The following is a 14,854-nucleotide window of genomic DNA, read 5'->3' on the forward strand; positions in this document are numbered from 1 at the left end:
GACCGGGGGAGGGACAGCGCCGAGTGACCGGGGGAGGGACGGCGCCGAGTGACCGGGGGAGGGACCGCGCCGAGTGACCGGGGGAGGGACCGGACCGAGTGACCGGGGGAGGGACCAGACCGAGTGACCGGGGGAGGGACTGGACCGAGTGACTAGGGGAGGGACCGCGCTGAGTGACTGGGGGAGGGACCATGCCGAGTGACCAGGGGAAGGCCTGCACCGAGTGACCGGGGGAGGGACCACGCCGAGTGACCGGGGGAGGGACGGGGCCGAGTGATGTGTGAATAGAAATATGTCTGTCTACAATGGAAGGCAGGAGAGGTTCAACGACTAAAGAAATGATGTTACAAAGCAAAAGGGGTGGTAATGGGGAGAAGTAAAGAAACAAAGGATGTGCCTAGAGCAATAAATAGAAAAATCGCTGGAACTGATCAGCATCTGCAGAGAGTTAGACAGAATGAACGACCGGGATTTTCCGCTCTGTGCCTAAGTCCCGTGGTAGGGACATCAGAGGGACTCCCACCATCGAACCTCGTGGGTAAACCCTCTGAATCTCGCAATATCGGGGTCATTAATGATTCAGCCGTGGGTTTCCTGGTGAATTGTGCGGTGGGGCGGGCAGGAAGTCACACACCCCACCGTCATATCCGGACGCCATATTTAAAAGATCCCTGGGCGACTATCCATTCCATAAGACACAGGAGCAGAGGTAGGCCATTCGGCCCATCGAGCCTGCTCCTTCATTCATTGAGATCATAGCTGATCTGATAATCCTCAATTCCATTTCCTTCTCTTTCCCCATAACCCTTGATTCCCTTACTGATTAAAAATCTGTCCATCTCAGCCTTGAATATACTTAACAAACCAACCTCTACAGCCGTCTGTGGTAAAGAATTCTACAGATTCACTATCCTCAGAGAAGAAATTCCTCCTCATCTCTGTTTTAAATGGGCAATTCCTTACTCTGAGATTATGCCCTCTGGTCCTAGACTCACCCACAAGGGGAAACAACCTCTCAGCATCTACCCTGTCAAGCCCCCTAAGAATTTTATATGTTTCAATAAGGTCACCTCTCATTCTTCTAAACTCCAATGAGTACAGGCCTAAACTACTCAACCTCTCCTCATAAGAAAACCCCTCCATACCCGAGATCAACCTAGTGAACCTTCGTTGGACTGCCTCCAATGCCAGTATATCTTTCCTTAGATAAGGGGACCAAAACTGTTCCCAGTATTCTAGGTGTGGTCTATCTACTGCCTTACATAGTTTTAGCAAGACTTCCCTATTTTTCTACCCCATGCCCTTTGAATTAAAGGCCAACGTTCCATTTGCCTTCCCTATTACCTGTTGAACTTGTATGGTAGCTTTTTTGAGATTCATGCACAAGGGCTCCCAAATTCCTCTGTGGTGCAGCTTTCTGCAGTCTTTCTCCATTTAAATAATATTCAGCTCCTCTATTCTTCCTGCTAAAGTGCTTAACCTCACATTTTCCCGCATTATATTCCATCTGCCAAGTTTTTGCCCACTCACTTAATCTTTCTATATACCTCTGTCGACTCCTTTATAAAAAATTGTTCATGAGATGTGGGCATCCCTGGCTAGGTCAGCATTTATTGCCCACCCCTAATCGCCCTTGAAAAGATGGTGGTACACTGCCTTCTTGAACTGCTGCAGTCCATATGTTGTAGGGACACTCACAGTGTTGCTAGGAAGGGAGTGAAGGAATGGGGATATAGTTCCAAGATGGAATGGTGTGTGACTTGGAGGGAAACTTGCAGATGGTGGTGTTCCCATGCATCTGCTGCCCTTGTCCTTGTAGGTTGTAGAGGTCACAGGTTTAGAAGGTGCTGTTGAAGGAGCCTTAATGAGTTGCTGTAGCGCATCTTGTAGATGGTACACACTGCTGCTACTGTGTGTCGGTGGTGGAGGGAGTGAATGAACTGCAATGGTTCAATACAACCTTCTGTTGTGACCAGGTGAGAAGGGGTGAACTGGCTCCCCTCTATTCAACCTCCTTGGGTGGTCACAACAAAAGTTTAAGTTTCTTTTTCAGGAGGATATGCCTTTTCCAAATGAGAATTTATTTAATTATTTAAGCTGTGAGCAATAAGGAACCAGATAAACAAGCTTTTCTTGAGTCAAAGAAAGAGCAAATTTATTAACCACTAAACAGGAGAAAAAATAAAAATAATGCAAAATCAAGCATTCGGCCCTCATGCAGCCATTCCGATACACACACACAGACACACACACACACACACACACGAGCCTGACTTTAAAAAAAGATATACGGTAAAGTGTCCTTTGATTGTCCTTGAGGTGTAGATTTTAAACGTCGTGGTTGATTTAGGTTAGCTGGTTTCTTGGATGCAGTCAGATGTAAAAGATATTGCAATCATTACGAGATCTCGGTTCACTGGTAGGTTTCTGGTAGACTTGGCTTCTCAAACCGGGTGACACACCTATTCTAAATGAAAGAGAGAGAGAGAGATCGCAGCCATCAGCTTGTTTTGTCTGCTGAAGACCTTCTGGACACTGCCTTTGTCACTTGCAATCCCTCTCTATAGGCTGGCAGCCTTGCCTTGAAATATATCTCCCATTGTGTATTTCCAAGAGGTTTTGGGTGGGTCTGTCTGTGGCAGCCATTGTTTTAATATCAATTGTTTGCATTTTTAATGTCTCTTCCTTAAACAATTACAAGTTAAAATGGATGTTTGGATTATAGGAAATGTCTCTGTGTTCACATTCCCCTGAGGGTGATTTATTGTTTTCTCACCTTCATCTTGGAATGTGGCCTTGCATTTTTAATCACTTTGCTCAGTCTCAGTTCAAATTGCGAAATTTCCAGTCAGTTGAAAGTTGAAAAATTACATTTTCAAAAATAAAGGGGCATAGCCTTGGAACACTTCTCTTGAGCTGGCAGTGAGTGAGGTGCCAGTGAATGTGTGATGGACTTGATTGTATGAGTTTAGAGAGTGATGGGGTGGTTGCCTTACCCTGGCAGCAAGGATGAGATCATTCATCTGTTTTCTGCACTGGATGGCCGTCCCCTTGTGCAGCGTTGGCACTGACCACCTCTGCTACCGCCTCCCAAGCCAGGTGAGACTGATGGGCCTCCTGTGGCCAGAGGGGAGGTAGAGGACATCGCGATGGGCCTCAGTGGCATCCAGAAGGTGCCCCAGGGATGCGCCACTGAATCAGGGTGCTGCACTCTTCTTGGCTTTTGGGGCCATGTCTTCACTGGAGCAGTCCGGGACTGCAAGCATTGAGAAGTGTGCGCACGGCTGCAGTTTAAATATGGTGCCCTGCGTGAGGAAGCAGCGAGGTAATGGTGTGGTGGCAAATCGGAGGCCGCCCACCAGTGAGATGGAGTGTTTCCTGCGACTGCATAATTAATGAAGCAGGAGTGGGACGATCTGGCGTGAAAATCCACCATTGCGGCCGGCCACTAAAACGACTTTCTTCCTGCCCGCTACCAGACTGATGCAAATCTGAGACAATTCTGCCCATCATGAGTGAGTGTGAGAGAGACAGACACACAGATGTTGCAATGAGGCTGCATTTTACCCTCATCATTTTTTGTTTCCAACAGGCTCCTTAGTAAATGCATGAAAAATAATCAGAATTTGTTAATGATACTGTTTAGAGATAGTCAGAATGGTTTTATACGGTAGGTGAGTCAGGTCTAAATCATGCAGATGAATTATTTTCTTCAGAAGGTCTAACAAGGTGAACAGGGGTGTGTTTATGGATATTATCTACATGGACTTCAAAAAGGCTTTCAATAAAGTTCTACGCAAATCATTATTAGCAAAATTAAGAGCACGTCGAGTGTCCTATAACCAAGCTTGTGAATGACAGTAGATTAGGAGTGAGAATCCGCAGTATAGATCTGGGCAGGCATTTACAAAGGGACGATGAGAGATTAAGTGGGACAAACTACAGCCATTGAAACACAATTTTAGGAAAGTGTGGCCTCATCCAATTTGGACCTAAGAAAGATAAATGAGAGCATTTTCCAAATGGTGACAACTGGCAACTGGGAAGAAATAGAAATATTTAGAAGTCCAAGTATAGAAATCACTTAAAGTTAATGGGTGCAAAAAATAGTTAAAAGGCTAATGGAATGTTGGCCATTATGACAAAGGCTGGAATACAAAGGGATAGAAGTTATGCTACAGCTGTACAGAGCTCTGGTTAAACCCCTTTGCAAAAACTCCATTCAGTTCTAGGCACTGCTCCTCAGGAAGGATATATTGGCCCTCAAGAACTGCAGTACAGATTCACCAGAGCTATAGAGAATCTAGAGAGTTAAATTATGAGAACAGGTTGCCTAAACATGGTTTGCATTTCCTGAATTATAGATGATTTAAGAGGGGATTTAATTCAATTGTTTAAAATTTTAAAAGTAAAAAATTTGATAGGGTAAATTCAGAGTAGATGTAGGGAAACGATTACCTCTGGTCAGGGGATGAAGGACGAGGGACATGATCTTAAAATTTGAACAGGGTGGCTCTGGAGTGAAATTAAGAACCAATTTCTCACATAAGGTGTTGTAGCAATTTGGGGCAGAATATTACGCTCGGCAGACGGGCGCGTGAAAGACATGCCCAAGCGTAAAATGACGCGCGATGACGTCGGGCGAGCATCCCAACATCATGACGCAGTCTCGTGATATTTTTGTTTGGCGGGCGCGAGGTGGAGTTGGCTGCGTGCCCGCTGATAATTAGAAGGCCTATTAAGGCCATAAACAATCTACTTAAATTCAAATTTACGCTGCCCGTCCAACCTAACGGTTGGCTGGCAAGCGAAAAGGCCAAGCGGCCTTTACATTTTTTAGGAAACCTCATCCACGGGCAGGATGAGGTTTCTTAAAGTAAATGAACATCAAATAAAAATGTTATTTTTGAGTTAAAAACGTGTCCCAGCTCAGGTGACAGCGTAACATGACAGGGCATGTTTTATGACAATTTTCTTTCCTTTATTTTTTTAAAAAAAAATAGTGCTTCATCTTCCTGAGGCACAGAGCTGCCTCAGGGAAACTGAAGCGCTCTTTTGTGCGCATGCGTGAATATCGCACTAGGCCTGTTCCCCTTCCTCCCCCACCATCCGCACAGGCAGTGCTGAGCGCTGCTGCTCGCATTCCACACTAGGCGGGCCTTAAATGGTCCACCAGCGTGAAATCGCAGTGTGAAGCGGGATCGCGGGTTGGCTTCCCAACCGCCCCCTTCTGCCCCCCACCCACCCCAGGCACCAAGGGCAAAATCCTGCCCATGGAATTAACTCCCACAATATGCTGTGGATATTGGGAGACAGTTGGAGCTCCTAAGACTAAAATCACTAGGTTTTTGTTGGTTAAGAGTATTAAGGGATGTGGAGCTAAAACAGGTAAATGAGTTTAAAGGTACAGATCAGCCATGGTCTAATTGAATACTAGCGTTCAAGTTGTTGAATGGTCTCCTTGTTCCTATTATGGGATGTTCTGATATTCCATGGCTTCATTAGAAATTAATTCCCATGCTTCCAGCACTCATCTCCCTTCAATAATTTCTATATTCATCACTGATGTAGACAGGTTTTTCTTCCTGTAATGAGAGTGCGCTTATGTTCTGATTCACTACACTGCGAGTCTGACTGGCCTTTGAGCTGTCAGTCTTCAGGGTTGTCTCAGCTTGTCCCCATCATTGAAGCTTGCACACAAAAATTCAAAAGTTCACCTGCAAGCTCACCTTCTCTGTACGATAGTCATTCTAGCATGGCTCAGCAGGTCAGTTTCCAATAAGGCACACAGTGTGATTCAATAGCTGATTATTCAATCATTGATCCTGCAGAATATCAGAGTGTGCAACAATGCAGTGTAAATTCCCTGAGCAACACAGCATTTCCACATCGGTGTCCTGGAGAAGCCACTCATTAATAATGAACATTACTGCCTTTTGACAAAGCAAACAGATCTAATTTTAGATGTTCCAAGATTCCGGGGCTTTTAAACAAAACCTGCAGCAGTCCAGCTCTCATAGCAACTTTAAATCACACTCAAAAATGTATCTTTGATGCTTCCACACAGTAAAAAAACCAACAGAAATAAAAACAGAAAATGCTGGAAATACTCAGCAGGTCTGGCAGCATCTGTGTAGAGTTAATCAACCTGAGACGTTAACTCTGTTTCTCTCTTCACAGATGCTGCCAGAGCATTTCTAGCATTTTCTGTTTTTATTATTGAAGATCAACAGAGCTGCTCATATATGAGAGGAGTGAAGTGCCGCCTATTTCACTCGAAAAGAATACACAAAAATTCAATTTAATGGCACTAATCATTTTGAATTAGCCCTGTTTTATCTAAACACCATAAATAACAGGATGATCATAGGGGTTAATGGCCGTCCCGCCTACAGGCTGTTATTTAGCTTGTTGGGGTCTGGTGGATGGGGAGGTGGTGTGAAATTCCGTTCATTTCAGATCTGGGATGAGTTTTCCAGTCCATGGGACACATACCCACTGGCAGTACAAAGGGAAGATCACAAGAGCATTCATCAGTCAGGGGTGAGAGAGTGGCCTAGTGATAATGTCACTGCACTAGTTATCAGCAGGCTAATGTTCGGGGGACATGGATACAAATCCCACCACAGCAGCTAATGGAATTTAAATTCAATTAATAAATCTAGAATTTTAAAACTAGTCTCTGTAATGATAATCACTGATTGTTGTAAAAATCCCATCTGGTTCACTAATGTCCTTTAGGGAAGGAAATCTGCCGTCCTTACCTGGTCTGGCCTACATGTAACTCCAGATCTGCAGCAATGTGGTTGACTCTTAACTGTCCTCTGAAATGGCCTAGCAAGCCACTCCGTTCAAGGGCAGTTATGGATGGGCAACAAATGCAGTGATGCCCACATCCCATGAAAGAATTAAAAAAAACACTTCCTGACTTTTAGGACTGTAAGGCCTCCTGCTGCCTGTCAAAACTCAACGATTTCCATCAGTGAACAAATTAAGAACCAGCAGTGACAACTAAGACCACATTGCAGGAGACCACCAAGAGTGAGAGAGAGGACGATTTTCAAGAACTGGGAATGAGATGGAGACAGGGAGCTCAATTTCAACACAGTGAGAGTGTGAGAGATAGTGTGATTGGACACTCAAGTTGAGAGAAATCACCTATAATATTTTCAATAATTAATATGCAGGAGTGAGTTACAGAATCAAGGGGTTGGAGCAGTTTACAGGTACCTGGGAGTGATGGGGTTAGGGCAGAAGTTAATTCATCAGCTAGTTTCAGCCATGGACATTTTACCAGGTCAGGGATAGATGAGATTTGATGGGATGTGTGAGAAGTGTGGCACGTTGGAGAGAAGCAGTTTTCTAAAGCTCTCCAAGCACAGGGGTTTTACCTTGCCTCGTGCCTCCTGCCTGGGTCTATTGTAGACTAATTGATATTGATTGCTATGATTAGTCAACACTAATATTGTATAATGGAGCTACTAGGTTGGTAGAAGGCAAACTAGATGGACCTTGGTCTATTTCTGTTTAGCAATTCCCTTCTTCCCTACCACAAAGGGGGTGAATAATCAAAGATATCACAGAATCCTTGAGTCTGTGGTTTCAATGTTGGTGATGGGTGAATTTGGGGGGGGCGGGCGGAGAAAGTAAAATGTGCAGAAAGAAACTTTACAGGCCCCTTCCTCAAAAGATGAAATGGATGAAATTCAGCTTCATTGGATGCAAATCAGACAGAGGTGAATTAGTCATAAATAAAAACAGAAAACGCTGGAACACTCAGCAGGTCTGGCAGCATCTGTGGAGAGAAACATTTAACAATTGTGATTGATCGTCATCATCAATCTGAAACGTTAACCCTGCTTCTCTCCCCACAGATGCTGACAGACCTGCTGAGCATTTCCAGCACTTTGTTTTCATTTCAGATCTCCACCATCTGCAGTATTTTGCCTGTGTGTTACTGGAGTAGTTGAATCAGTCTCTAATTTTCCATCCCACCGATTTCAATATTTGTCAAGGGCAGTCGATCTTTGCCTGGTCCAGCTTCACAACCTCATTATACATCAAATTCACTCTCAAAAATCCATTGGGGAGTGTCACATGACAAGGGCTACTGTAGTGTCCCTGCCAACCATGGTATTCCCCTCCAGCCCTAATCGCAGTCTCTTTCTAGTCGCTTCTGATCATGACTGATCCCACACACTGAACTCCTCACTTACCAGTTGATTGGCACTGATGTTCCCTTCTGGCCATCACCCTGGCAATCCCACTACCAGGCAGAAAAACAGGGAGAAATGGTAAAGAGGTCAATCAAGCCATTAAAAACGGCTGGGCCTTCACAGCCCTGTTCACACTGACTTCTTTCAGCCACTTCTGGCCTCAACATAAATAAACATCTGGGCCTCATTCTTTATATGCAACTATAGACAGTAAGTGTTTTAACAGACAGGACTGAATCTTACAGTGAAGCCTGGAGTCCTGGCTCTGATGCCAAAAGTAGGAACAGACACCATTTCGGCAGATGGTGGGATCCTGAGGCAGAATTTTACCAGCAGTGGTCCATTAACAGATAGCCGCTGAGATGCCAAAAAATTGAGGAGGCAACCAATGTCCAAAACCCACCAGGCCAATCAGAGGGCCAGCCGCACCACCTATACCCCAGCAAGAGTTAGTGTGTGTGGCACACGTACCCCAGTGAGAAGCAGTGCGTGTGTGAGACCTGCACCCTAATAATAGTGTGCGTGTGGGACCCCTACACCAGTTACAGTCAGCATGTGTGGGACCCATACCCCAGTGAGAGTCAGTGTGTGTGTGTGGGACCCGTACCCCAGCGAGATTCAGGTTGTGTGTGTGACCTGTATCCCAGTGAGAGTCAGCGTGTGTGTGTGCGTGCAGCCCATACCCAGTGAGAGTTGGTGTGTGTAGGACCCGTACCCCAGCAAGATTCAGATTGTGTGTGTGACCTGTATCCCAGTGAGAGTCAGTGTGCGTATGGAACCCAGACCCCATTGAGAGTCAGTGTGCGTGTGGAAACCGTACCCCAGTGAGAGTCAGTGTGCGTGTGGAACCCGTACCCCAGTGAGAATCAGTGTGTGTGTGGAACCCGTACCCCAGTGAGAGTCAGTGTGTGTGTGTGGAACCCGTACCCCAGTGAGAATCAGTGTGTGTGTGGAACCCGTACCCCAGTGAGAGTCAGTGTGTGTGTGTGGAACCCGTACCCCAGTGAGAGTCGGTGTGTGTGTGTGTGGAACCCGTATCCCAGTGAGAGTCAGTGTGTGTGTGTGGAACCCGTACCCCAGTGGGAGTCAGTGTGTGTGTGTGGAACCCGTACCCCAGTGAGAGTCAGTGTGTGTGTGTGGAACCCGTACCCCAGTGAGAGTCAGTGTGTGTGTGTGGAACCCGTACCCCAGTGAGAGTCAGTGTGTGTGTGTGGAACCCGTACCCCAGTGAGAGTCAGTGTGTGTGTGTGGAACCCGTACCCCAGTGAGAGTCAGTGTGTGTGTGTGGAACCCGTATCCCAGTGAGAATCAGTACCTTCAGAACAGAACTGTAATCATCAAATCAATCACGAATTATGATCTGAACTGAGTTATTCTACCAGTGATAATTAAATTAAAACATGCAGCATAATATTATACAATGTTATTCCAGATCATGAATACATAGTTTTGTATTAATAGGACTATACAGCCTAGAAAGAGGCACTTCAGCTCATCATGCCTGTGATATCCCTTTGAAAGAGATTAATCTCACTACTGTAAACTTCCTTTTCAAATATTCGCCCAGTTTTCTTGTCAAAATTACAATGGAAACCTCGTGCAGCCTTTCAGTGAGAGCTTTTACTGAACCAATGATCTTAAACCTCTATCCTCTGGTTACCATCCTTCCTCACACGGCAGTTGCTCCCCATCCATTCTCAATCACAATTGAAAAGTGAGCTCTCATTCATTGACTGAGGTAAAATAAACGAGTAACTGACAAAAAACAGGAACAAATGTGAACAAACGGGTGGATGGATGTGTGTCAATTGCGTGAGCTCCCTCTCTGGGTTACTCTATCTATGGACACACTGCACCAGTTCAGCTCGTGGACAGACAGCGACCCCTGTGGCATCTCAGTCCCACCGGGCCAACACTGACCCACCATCTGAAAACCTGTAACAAAGGAAGCAGAAATGCCCATCCTCATCTGTGCAGCAGGAGATCCTACTCTCAAATTCGAAAACCACTAACTAAAGGTTATTAACGTTACCCTGTCCCTCCCACCTTGGACAGCGCCAGTGATCTGGATCTGATCCGGGTGTCCCTGCAATCTGTCCACTCAGGGAAATGTGCTCGGCGATCCAGGAGGCACACCGATTCCACTTTGCACCAAGGTGCAGTATAACTGGAGTCCGGCTGCTCTGAAGCCAGAGGATGGATATGTCTTTTTTTTAAAAAAGATTCAGGGCCATTTTCTCTGCTCAGTTTCAGCCTGATCAGGTCAGTATCACAGTCAGGAAATGTTCCCCAAACCGCAGCACTTTGCAAACTCAGCGTGTCCCCACTCCGCCCCCTACATACACCGTCTCTTTGTTGAAGCCAGCATATTGCAGTGTTTAGCGGATGAAGCGCTGGCTGGGAGTTTTATCCGGCAGCCTAGAGTGAGCGGAGCTGCTCCTGGTGCAGTCCAGAGCCCACTGCCCGATCCAAGCAGAACCTCTTACTCTTAACTCAGAGAGTTAACCCCACACAATTCAGCCAACTTTAAAGGTTGTTTATTGAAAGCTGCAGCCGTCCCTGTCCATCTAGTGGGAGGGAGCACAAGGCTCTCTGACACCCATTCACTCTGCCCCAGTCTAACCCTCCCCACCTGCTTCTGTCCCCCACCCCTAAACTTCACCCCAAACCCCCAGCTGCAATCCCGCTCCCCGGTTAATTATCTGTAAAACTGCGGGGAATCCATCAGTGGACTTACAGCGCAGCGCCGGCTTAATGTCTCGGTACCCGTTCCATCAGAGCCGCTCACTCCACTCGGTCTGTCGCAGCAGCTTCAGGTTCTGCTCTGTACCGAGTGAGTTATAAATGAGGAAGAGAGAGAGAGAGCCATGTGATCACAGCATCAGCCACCGTCACATTTCAGCAATTAACAATGATGAGTTGTAACAGGGGTTTTCAGTGTTTATCCTTTGCTCCTGTTCAAATCCTACCTACCTACATATCCAACTATCTATCCATCTACCTATAAATCCATCTACCTACAAATCCAGTTATCCATCTATCTACATATCCAGTTATCTATCTACCCATATATCCATTTACCTACATATCCAGTTATCTATCTACCTACCTATCCATCTACCTACCTATCCAGCTATCTGTCCATCTACCTACATATCCAACTATCCATCTACCTACATATCCAGTTATCCATCTACCTATCTATCTACCTACCTATCCATCTACCTACATATCCAACTATCTACCTACCTATCCATCTACCTACATATCCAACTATCTACCTACCTATCTATCTACCTATCCAACTTTCTATCTACCTACATCGATGACTGTTTCGGTGCCGCTTCATGTTCTCGTCTGGACCTGGAAAAATTTATTAATTTTGCTTCCAATTTCCACCCCTCCATCATTTTCACATGGCCCATCACTGACACTTCCTTTCCCTTCCTTGACCTCTCTGTCTCAATTTCTGGTGATAGACTGTCCACCAATATTCATTACAAGCCCACCGACTCCCACAGCTACCTCAATACAGCTCCTCACACCCTGCTTCCTGTAAAGACTCCATCCCATTCTCTCAGTTCCTTCGCCTCCATTGCATCTGTTCTGATGATGCTATTTTCCAAAACAGTGTTTCTTACATGTCTTTCTTCTTCCTTAACTGAGGTTTCCCACCCATAGTGGTTTACAGGGCCCTCAACCGTATCCGAATGATCTCCCACGCCTCTGCCCTCACACCTTCTTCTCCCTCCCAGAACCATGATAGGGTCCCCCTTGTCCTCACTTTTCACCCCACCAGCCTCCGCATTCAAAGGATCATCCTCCGCCATTTCCACCAACTCCAGCATGATGCCACCACCAAACACATCTTCCCTTCGCCCCCCTGTCAGCATTCCGCAGGGATCGTTCCTTCCAGGACACTCTGGTCCACTTCTCCATCACCCCCTACACCTCAACCCCCTCCCACGGCACCTTCCCATGCAACCGCAGAAGGTGCAACACCTCCCCCTTTACTTCCCCCCTCCTCACCATCCAAGGACCCAAACACTCCCCTTAATTTAGTCTACTGCATTCACTGCTCCCAATGCGGTTTCCTCTACATTGGAGAGACCAAACGCAGATTGAGTGACCGCTTTACGGAACACCTTCGGTCTGTCCGCAAGCATGACCCAGACCTCCCTGTCGCTTACCATTTCAACATACCACTCTGCTCTCATGCCACATGTCCATCCTTGGCCTGTTACAATTTTCCAGTGAAGCTCAACGCAAACTGGAGGAACAGCACCTCATCTTCTGACTAGGCACTTTGCAGCCTTCTGGACTTAACATTAAGTTCAACAACTTCAGATCATGAACTCTCTCCTCTATCCTCACACCTTTTTGATCCCCTTTTCTCAAATATTTATTTTTAAATTTATATATATGTTTTTTCCCCACCTATTTCTATTATTATTTTAAAAATTTATTTCCATTCATTGTTTTATTCCCACCTTTTAACCTATTTTGATCTTTTCTCCCACAATGTCCCCTCCCCCCACCCCACCCCCACTAGGACAATCTGTCACTTGCTCATTCTGCTTTCTACTCTTAATGTTACCATTAGCACCTCCTTTAGCCAGTATCACCACCATCAACACCCCTTTGACCTTTTGTTTATGACATCTTTTGCAATCTCTCCTTTGCTTCCACCTATCGCTGGCCTTCTATCCAGCTTCACCTGTCCCACACCCCCTTAAATAGTATATATTTCACCACATTTTTACTTCTCTATAGTTCCGAAGAAGAGTCATAAGGACTCGAAACATTAGTTCTGTCTTTCTCCCCACAGATGCTGTCAGACCTGCTGAGTTTTTCCAGCAATTTTTGTTTTTGTTTCAGATTTCCAGCATCCGCAGTATTTTGCTTTTATCTATCTACCTACCCACCTATCCATCTACCTACATATCCAGCTATCTATCTACTTATCTACCTAATCTACACCCTGTAAAGTTGGACAGCTTCAAATCTACCCCCATATGTGTTCATAACAGATTCATCTTCTGCAGAAATAATAATAGAAAATGGTGGAAAAGCTCAGCAGGTCTGGCAGCACCTGTGGGGAGAGAAACAGTGTTAATGTTTTGAGTCTGTATGACTCTTTTTCAGAGCTGAAAAAAGGTAGAAATACCCCTCAACTCTCTCTCTCACTCTCTCTCTCTCTCTACCTACTAGTAAGACTGCAACTGGAAGTGAAGCTTCATAAAATTAGCTCAAGATTTATTCCATGCTATTCTTCACATGGGGCACCCTTTCACTATCTTATAATGGAGGTTGGCACAGAGTCCCTTTAAGGGCCCTTGAAACCCTGGACAAGGATATTCTGGCCTTCATCCCTATAGACAACCTGCCCACTGCCACCCCAACATCTTCTTCCCCCACCCCCCAACATCCTCTTCCCCCCACCCCCACATCCTCTTCCCCTCTCCATCCCCCCACCAAATTCATAACATTCGAAGATAGTAAAAACACAGTCCTGGATCTTGCATTGAGAATAATGGTGAGGCTATCAGTCCTCACAGTTTTTCTTCAGTTCTCTGCCCAAAGGCAAGTCTGACCCACAGCACCACAACTTCCACCTCAGGTAGGGCAAGGAGGCAGGTCCCGAATCCCAGAACGGGGATTGAACCCCATGCTATGGGCGCCAATTTGATCCACACCATCTCACCAGCTGTCCAACCAACTACAACCACCGCCCCCCACAAAGAGTCTGAGTTGCTGTGGCAACGTGCACCTTTCTATGTATGTTGTAGTCCTGAGCTATGAATAGTGATAGTAGAGGCTTCAATTTTCTTTCTGACCAGGAATCTCTCCTGCTCAAACAACCTGCCATTGGTGTGTATTGAAAGGATTTGCAAGTTGATAGTCAACCTGTTTGGCTGGGTTATGAATACACCTTCCTTGGCCATCAAGTTCCGGAGTGGAACTTGAACCCAGAGCTTCTGGCTCGGAGGCAGGTCACTACCCACTCTGCCACAAAAACTCTGCTCGTGGTTATTACATGGTAAATTGAGCAGCAACTTCCAGAGCCTGCATATGTGCCGTTACCAGCAGCAATATGTAATGTAAACCTACCATTTTTAATCTCCACTTTACTTTTGAAGGGTGTATAATGTTGATAGCCTTAAATGGTTACCATTGTAGATTAATTCTATTGTAAGAATGAACTGCATATATGTTACATTCATTTACTTTGTAGTGATCTGTTTTGTGCTACATTCCCACTAAGTCTTTACTCTGGAGGTTCACCCAAGGAAGTGAAGAATGAAAGGCTGAGCTCAAGCAAAGAATCTTTGCCAGAGTCATATAAAATGTATTGTTCTGTGTGCAACATTTATAATGCCTTAATTGGTTCCATTATTAACTCCATCGTTTCATATTTGCTGATTCACAATCCATGCTGTTACCCTGTCAGTGATTGAAGTTTTAAATTTGGGACGCGGACAAACCACCAAATGTCAAAAACCTCAGTGTATTAAACATGTATAAAATTAAACATGGAAACCCAGAAGTTGCAATCTACATTCCCCTGCTCCTCCACAGGCTGTGCTATAACAGAATGTATAGACTTGACATTGAAATCAATGAAGGGGTGCGAAGTT

At 45.5% G+C, this 14,854-nt stretch overlaps 1 protein-coding gene across 1 annotated transcript in view; it reads right to left on the reverse strand.

The window, feature by feature from the left end:
• The window catches only part of kcnj5 (potassium inwardly rectifying channel subfamily J member 5), a 35,561-nt gene extending 24,522 nt beyond the window's left edge, over positions 1-11,039 (reverse strand). The window contains exon 1 of the mRNA XM_078530817.1: positions 10,954-11,039. The gene's annotated coding sequence lies outside the window, so the exon portion shown is untranslated. The remainder of the gene's footprint in view (positions 1-10,953) is intronic.
• Between the last annotated feature and the right edge of the window lie 3,815 nt (positions 11,040-14,854).

This window comes from Cetorhinus maximus, chromosome 2 (genome assembly GCF_964194155.1).
Source record: "Cetorhinus maximus chromosome 2, sCetMax3.hap1.1, whole genome shotgun sequence".
Lineage (NCBI taxonomy): Eukaryota > Metazoa > Chordata > Chondrichthyes > Lamniformes > Cetorhinidae > Cetorhinus > Cetorhinus maximus.